The following is an 8320-nucleotide window of genomic DNA, read 5'->3' as shown; positions in this document are numbered from 1 at the left end:
CCGCTCTCCTCCGCGCCCCCGTTTCCTCGACTGCCCAACGGGGACGGGGACGCCGCTCTCCTCCGCGCCCCCGTTTCCTCGACTGTCCGACGGGGACGGGGACGCCGCTCTCCTCCGCGCCCCCGTTTCCTCGACTGTCCGACGGGGACGCCGCTCTCCCCCGCGCCCCCGTTTCCTCGACTTCCCAACGGGGACGGGGACGCCGCTCTCCCCCGCGCCCCCTTTTCCTCGACTGCCCAACGGGGACGGGGACGCCGCTCTCCTCCACGCCCCCGTTTCCTCGACTGCCCAACGGGGACGGGGACGCCGCTCTCCTCCGCGCCCCCGTTTCCTCGACTGTCCAACGGGGACGGGGACGCCGCTCTCCCCCGCGCCCCCATTTCCCCGACTGGCCAACGGGGACGGGGACGCCGCTCTCCTCCGCGCCCCCGTTTCCTCGACTGCCCAACGGGGACGGGGACGCCGCTCTCCTCCGCGCCCCCGTTTCCTCGACTGTCCGACGGGGACGGGGACGCCGCTCTCCTCCGCGCCCCCGTTTCCTCGACTGTCCGACGGGGACGCCGCTCTCCCCCGCGCCCCCGTTTCCTCGACTTCCCAACGGGGACGGGGACGCCGCTCTCCCCCGCGCCCCCTTTTCCTCGACTGCCCAACGGGGACGGGGACGCCGCTCTCCTCCGTGCCCCCGTTTCCTCGACTGTCCAACGGCGACGGGGACGCCGCTCTCCCCCGCGCCCCCGTTTCCTCGAGTGCCCAACGGGGACGGGGACGCCGCTCTCCCCCGCGCCCCCGTTTCCTCGACTGCCCAACGGGGACGGCGCCCCCGTTTCCTCGACTGCCCAACGGGGATGGGGACGTCCCTCTCCTCCGTGCCCCCGTTTCCTCGACTGCCCAACGGGGACGGGGACGTCGCTCTCCTCCGCGCCCCCGTTTCCTCGACTGCCCAACGGGGACGGGGACGTCGCTCTCCTCCGCGCTCCCGTTTCCTCGACTGCCCAACGGGGACGGGGACGTCGCTCTCCTCCGCGCTCCCGTTTCCTCGACTGCCCAATGGGGACGGGGACGTCCCTCTCCTCCGCGCCCCCGTTTCCTCGACTGCCCAACGGGGATGGGGACGCCGCTCTCCTCCGCGCCGTTTCCTCGACTGTGCAACGGGGACGGGGACGCCGCTCTCCTCCGCGCCTCCGTTTCCTCGACTGCCCAACGGGGACGGGGAAGCCGCTCTCCCCCGCGCCCCCGTTTCCTCGACTGCCCAACGGGGACGGGGACGCCGCTCTCCCCCGCGCCCCCGTTTCCTCGACTGCCCAACGGGGACGGGGACGCCGCTCTCCCCCGCGCCCCCGTTTCCTCGACTGCCCAACGGGGACGGGGACGCCGCTCTCCCCCGCGCCCCCGTTTCCTCGACTGCCCAACGGGGACGGGGACGCCGCTCTCCTCCGCGCCCCCGTTTCCTCGACTGTCCAACGGGGACGGGGACGCCGCTCTCCCCCGCGCCCCCGTTTCCTCGACTGCCCAACGGGGACGGGGACGCCGCTCTCCCCCGCGCCCCCTTTTCCTCGACTGCCCAACGGGGACGGGGACGCCGCTCTCCCCCGCGCCCCCGTTTCCTCGACTGTCCAACGGGGACGGGGACGCCGCTCTCCTCCGCGCCCCCGTTTCCTCGACTGTCCAACGGGGACGGGGACGCCGCTCTCCCCCGCGCCCCCGTTTCCTCGACTGTCCAACGGGGACGGGGACGCCGCTCTCCCCCGCGCCCCCTTTTCCTCGACTGCCCAACGGGGACGGGGACGCCGCTCTCCCCCGCGCCCCCGTTTCCTCGACTGCCCAACGGGGACGGGGACGCCGCTCTCCCCCGCGCCCCCGTTTCCTCGACTGCCCAACGGGGACGGGGACGCCGCTCTCCCCCGCGCCCCCGTTTCTTCGACTGCCCAACGGGGACGGGGACGCCGCTCTCCCCCGCGCCCCCGTTTCCTCGACTGCCCAACGGGGACGGGGACGCCGCTCTCCCCCGCGCCCCCGTTTCCTCGACTGCCCAACGGGGACGGGGACGCCGCTCTCCCCCGCGCCCCCGTTTCCTCGACTGCCCAACGGGGACGGGGACGCCGCTCTCCCCCGCGCCCCCGTTTCCTCGACTGCCCAACGGGGACGGGGACGCCGCTCTCCCCCGCGCCCCCGTTTCCTCGACTGCCCAACGGGGACGGGGACGCCGCTCTCCCCCGCGCCCCCGTTTCCTCGACTGCCCAACGGGGACGGGGACGCCGCTCTCCCCCGCGCCCCCTTTTCCTCGACTGCCCAACGGGGACGGGGACGCCGCTCTCCCCCGCGCCCCCTTTTCCTCGACTGCCCAACGGGGACGGGGACGCCGCTCTCCCCCGCGCCCCCTTTTCCTCGACTGCCCAACGGGGACGGGGACGCCGCTCTCCCCCGCGCCCCCTTTTCCTCGACTGCCCAACGGGGACGGGGACGCCGCTCTCCCCCGCGCCCCCTTTTCCTCGACTGCCCAACGGGGACGGGGACGCCGCTCTCCCCCGCGCCCCCGTTTCCTCGACTGTCCAACGGGGACGGGGACGCCGCTCTCCCCCGCGCCCCCGTTTCCTCGACTGTCCAACGGGGACGGGGACGCCGCTCTCCCCCGCGCCCCCGTTTCCTCGACTGCCCAACGGGGACGGGGACGCCGTTCTCCCCCGCGCCCCCGTTTCCTCGACTGTCCAACGGGGACGGGGACGCCGCTCTCCCCCGCGCCCCCGTTTCCTCGACTGCCCAACGGGGACGGGGACGCCGCTCTCCCCCGCGCCCCCGTTTCCTCGACTGCCCAACGGGGACGGGGACGCCGCTCTCCCCCGCGCCCCCGTTTCCTCGACTGCCCAACGGGGACGGGGACGCCGCTCTCCCCCGCGCCCCCTTTTCCTCGACTGCCCAACGGGGACGGGGACGCCGCTCTCCCCCGCGCCCCCTTTTCCTCGACTGCCCAACGGGGACGGGGACGCCGCTCTCCCCCGCGCCCCCGTTTCCTCGACTGCCCAACGGGGACGGGGACGCCGCTCTCCCCCGCGCCCCCGTTTCCTCGACTGCCCAACGGGGACGGGGACGCCGCTCTCCCCCGCGCCCCCGTTTCCTCGACTGTCCAACGGGGACGGGGACGCCGCTCTCCCCCGCGCCCCCGTTTCCTCGACTGTCCAACGGGGACGGGGACGCCGCTCTCCCCCGCGCCCCCGTTTCCGTCCCCGCTCTCCCCCGCGCCCCCGTTTCCTCGACTGTCCAACGGGGACGGGGACGCCGCTCTCCCCCGCGCCCCCGTTTCCTCGACTGCCCAACGGGGACGGGGACGCCGCTCTCCTCCGCGCCCCCGTTTCCTCGACTGCCCAACGGGGACGGGGACGCCGCTCTCCCCCGCGCCCCCGTTTCCTCGACTGCCCAACGGGGACGGGGACGCCGCTCTCCCCCGCGCCCCCCTTTTCCTCGACTGCCCAACGGGGACGGGGACGCCGCTCTCCCCCGCGCCCCCGTTTCCTCGACTGTCCAACGGGGACGGGGACGCCGCTCTCCCCCGCGCCCCCTTTTCCTCGACTGCCCAACGGGGACGGGGACGCCGCTCTCCCCCGCGCCCCCGTTTCCTCGACTGCCCAACGGGGACGGGGACGCCGCTCTCCCCCGCGCCCCCGTTTCCTCGACTGCCCAACGGGGACGGGGACGCCGCTCTCCTCCGCGCCCCCGTTTCCTCGACTGCCCAACGGGGACGGGGACGCCGCTCTCCCCCGCGCCCCCTTTTCCTCGACTGCCCAACGGGGACGGGGACGCCGCTCTCCCCCGCGCCCCCTTTTCCTCGACTGCCCAACGGGGACGGGGACGCCGCTCTCCCCCGCGCCCCCTTTTCCTCGACTGCCCAACGGGGACGGGGACGCCGCTCTCCTCCGCGCCCCCGTTTCCTCGACTGTCCAACGGGGACGGGGACGCCGCTCTCCCCCGCGCCCCCGTTTCCTCGACTGTCCAACGGGGACGGGGACGCCGCTCTCCCCCGCGCCCCCGTTTCCTCGACTGCCCAACGGGGACGGGGACGCCGCTCTCCTCCGCGCCCCCGTTTCCTCGACTGCCCAACGGGGACGGGGACGCCGTTCTCCCCCGCGCCCCCGTTTCCTCGACTGTCCAACGGGGACGGAGACGCCGCTCTCCCCCGCGCCCCCTTTTCCTCGACTGTCCAACGGGGACGGAGACGCCGCTCTCCCCCGCGCCCCCTTTTCCTCGACTGCCCAACGGGGACGGGGACGCCGCTCTCCCCCGCGCCCCCGTTTCCTCGACTGCCCAACGGGGACGGGGACGCCGCTCTCCCCCGCGCCCCCGTTTCCTCGACTGCCCAACGGGGACGGGGACGCCGCTCTCCCCCGCGCCCCCGTTTCCTCGACTGTCCAACGGGGACGGGGACGCCGCTCTCCCCCGCGCCCCCGTTTCCTCGACTGCCCAACGGGGACGGGGACGCCGCTCTCCTCCGCGCCCCCGTTTCCTCGACTGCCCAACGGGGACGGGGACGCCGCTCTCCCCCGCGCCCCCTTTTCCTCGACTGCCCAACGGGGACGGGGACGCCGCTCTCCCCCGCGCCCCCGTTTCCTCGACTGTCCAACGGGGACGGGGACGCCGCTCTCCCCCGCGCCCCCTTTTCCTCGACTGCCCAACGGGGACGGGGACGCCGCTCTCCCCCGCGCCCCCTTTTCCTCGACTGCCCAACGGGGACGGGGACGCCGCTCTCCCCCGCGCCCCCGTTTCCTCGACTGCCCAACGGGGACGGGGACGCCGCTCTCCCCCGCGCCCCCGTTTCCTCGACTGTCCAACGGGGACGGGGACGCCGCTCTCCCCCGCGCCCCCGTTTCCTCGACTGCCCAACGGGGACGGGGACGCCGCTCTCCCCCGCGCCCCCTTTTCCTCGACTGCCCAACGGGGACGGGGACGCCGCTCTCCCCCGCGCCCCCGTTTCCTCGACTGCCCAACGGGGACGGGGACGCCGCTCTCCTCCGCGCCCCCGTTTCCTCGACTGCCCAACGGGGACGGGGACGCCGCTCTCCCCCGCGCCCCCGTTTCCTCGACTGCCCAACGGGGACGGGGACGCCGCTCTCCCCCGCGCCCCCGTTTCCTCGACTGCCCAACGGGGACGGGGACGCCGCTCTCCTCCGCGCCCCCGTTTCCTCGACTGTCCAACGGGGACGGGGACGCCGCTCTCCTCCGCGCCCCCGTTTCCTCGACTGTCCAACGGGGACGGGGACGCCGCTCTCCCCCGCGCCCCCGTTTCCCTCGACTGCCCAACGGGGACGGGGACGCCGCTCTCCCCCGCGCCCCCGTTTCCTCGACTGCCCAACGGGGACGGGGACGCCGCTCTCCCCCGCGCCCCCGTTTCCTCGACTGCCCAACGGGGACGGGGACGCCGCTCTCCCCCGCGCCCCCTTTTCCTCGACTGCCCAACGGGGACGGGACGCCGCTCTCCTCCGCGCCCCCGTTTCCTCGACTGTCCAACGGGGACGGGGACGCCGCTCTCCCCCGCGCCCCCGTTTCCTCGACTGCCCAACGGGGACGGGGACGCCGCTCTCCTCCGCGCCCCCTTTTCCTCGACTGCCCAACGGGGACGGGGACGCCGCTCTCCTCCGCGCCCCCGTTTCCTCGACTGTCCAACGGGGACGGGGACGCCGCTCTCCCCCCGCGCCCCCGTTTCCTCGACTGCCCATCGGGGACGGGGACGCCGCTCTCCCCCGCGCCCCCGTTTCTTCGACTGCCCAACGGGGACGGGGACGCCGCTCTCCTCCGCGCCCCCGTTTCCTCGACTGCCCAACGGGGACGGGGACGCCGTTCTCCCCCGCGCCCCCGTTTCCTCGACTGTCCAACGGGGACGGGGACGCCGCTCTCCCCCCGCGCCCCCGTTTCCTCGACTGCCCAACGGGGACGGGGACGCCGCTCTCCTCCGCGCCCCCTTTTCCTCGACTGCCCAACGGGGACGGGGACGCCGCTCTCCCCCGCGCCCCCGTTTCCTCGACTGCCCAAACGGGGACGGGGACGCCGCTCTCCCCCGCGCCCCCGTTTCTTCGACTGCCCAACGGGGACGGGGACGCCGCTCTCCTCCGCGCCCCCGTTTCCTCGACTGCCCAACGGGGACGGGGACGCCGTTCTCCCCCGCGCCCCCGTTTCCTCGACTGTCCAACGGGGACGGAGACGCCGCTCTCCCCCGCGCCCCCGTTTCCCTCGACTGCCCAACGGGGACGGGGACGCCGCTCTCCTCCGCGCCCCCGTTTCCTCGACTGCCCAATGGGGACGGGGACGCCGCTCTCCTCCGCGCCCCCGTTTCCTCGACTGTCCAACGGGGACGGGGACGCCGCTCTCCCCCGCGCCCCCGTTTCCTCGACTGCCCAACGGGGACGGGGACGCCGCTCTCCCCCGCGCCCCCTTTCCCTCGACTGCCCAACGGGGACGGGGACGCCGCTCTCCCCCGCGCCCCCCGTTTCCTCGACTGCCCAACGGGGACGGGGACGCCGCTCTCCTCCGCGCCCCCGTTTCCTCGACTGTCCAACGGGGACGGGGACGCCGCTCTCCTCCGCGCCCCCGTTTCCTCGACTGTCCAACGGGGACGGGGACGCCGCTCTCCCCCGCGCCCCCGTTTCCTCGACTGCCCAACGGGGACGGGGACGCCGCTCTCCTCCGCGCCCCCGTTTCCTCGACTGCCCAACGGGGACGGGGACGCCGCTCTCCTCCGCGCCCCCGTTTCCTCGACTGCCCAACGGGGACGGGGACGCCGCTCTCCTCCGCGCCCCCGTTTCCTCGACTGTCCAACGGGGACGGGGACGCCGCTCTCCCCCGCGCCCCCGTTTCCTCGACTGCCCAACGGGGACGGGGACGCCGCTCTCCTCCGCGCCCCCGTTTCCTCGACTGTCCAACGGGGACGGGGACGCCGCTCTCCCCCGCGCCCCCGTTTCCTCGACTGCCCAACGGGGACGGGGACGCCGCTCTCCCCCCGCGCCCCCGTTTCCTCGACTGCCCAACGGGGACGGGGACGCCGCTCTCCTCCGCGCCCCCGTTTCCTCGACTGCCCAACGGGGACGGGGACGCCGCTCTCCTCCGCGCCCCCGTTTCCTCGACTGCCCAACGGGGACGGGGACGCCGCTCTCCTCCGCGCCCCCGTTTCCTCGACTGCCCAACGGGGACGGGGACGCCGCTCTCCTCCGCGTCCCCGTTTCCCCGACTGCCCAACGGGGACGGGGACGCCGCTCTCCTCCGCGCCCCCGTTTCCTCGACTGTCCAACGGGGACGGGGACGCCGCTCTCCCCCGCGCCCCCGTTTCCTCGACTGCCCAACGGGGACGGGGACGCCGCTCTCCCCCGCGCCCCCTTTTTCCTCGACTGCCCAACGGGGACGGGGACGCCGCTCTCCCCCACGCCCCCGTTTCCTCGACTGCCCAACGGGACGGGGACGCCGCTCTCCTCCGCGCCCCCGTTTCCTCGACTGCCCAACGGGGACGGGGACGCCGCTCTCCTCCGCGCCCCCGTTTCCTCGACTGCCCAACGGGACGGGGACGCCGCTCTCCTCCGCGTCCCCGTTTCCCCGACTGCCCAACGGGGACGGGGACGCCGCTCTCCTCCGCGCCCCCGTTTCCTCGACTGTCCAACGGGGACGGGGACGCCGCTCTCCCCCGCGCCCCCGTTTCCCTCGACTGCCCAACGGGGACGGGGACGCCGCTCTCCCCCGCGCCCCCTTTTCCTCGACTGCCCAACGGGACGGGGACGCCGCTCTCCCCCACGCCCCCGTTTCCTCGACTGCCCAACGGGGACGGGGACGCCGCTCTCCTCCGCGCCCCCGTTTCCTCGACTGTCCAACGGGGACGGGGACGCCGCTCTCCCCCCGCGCCCCCGTTTCCTCGACTGCCCAACGGGGACGGGGACGCCGCTCTCCCCCGCGCCCCCTTTTCCTCGACTGCCCAACGGGGACGGGGACGCCGCTCTCCTCCGCGCCCCCGTTTCCTCGACTGCCCAACGGGGACGGGGACGCCGCTCTCCTCCGCGCCCCCGTTTCCTCGACTGCCCAACGGGGACGGGGGACGCCGCTCTCCTCCGCGCCCCCGTTTCCTCGACTGCCCAACGGGGACGGGGACGCCGCTCTCCTCCGCGTCCCCGTTTCCCCGACTGCCCAACGGGGACGGGGACGCCGCTCTCCCCCGCGCCCCCGTTTCCTCGACTGCCCGACGGGGATGGGGACGCCGCTCTCCCCCATTCCCCTGTTTCCTCGACTGCGCGACGGGGACGCCGCTCTCCCCCCATTCCCCCGTTTCCTTGACTGCGCGACGGGGACGCCGCTC

This window comes from Eretmochelys imbricata, chromosome 5 (genome assembly GCF_965152235.1).
Source record: "Eretmochelys imbricata isolate rEreImb1 chromosome 5, rEreImb1.hap1, whole genome shotgun sequence".
Lineage (NCBI taxonomy): Eukaryota > Metazoa > Chordata > Testudines > Cheloniidae > Eretmochelys > Eretmochelys imbricata.
Note: the sequence above shows the minus strand (reverse complement) of the source record.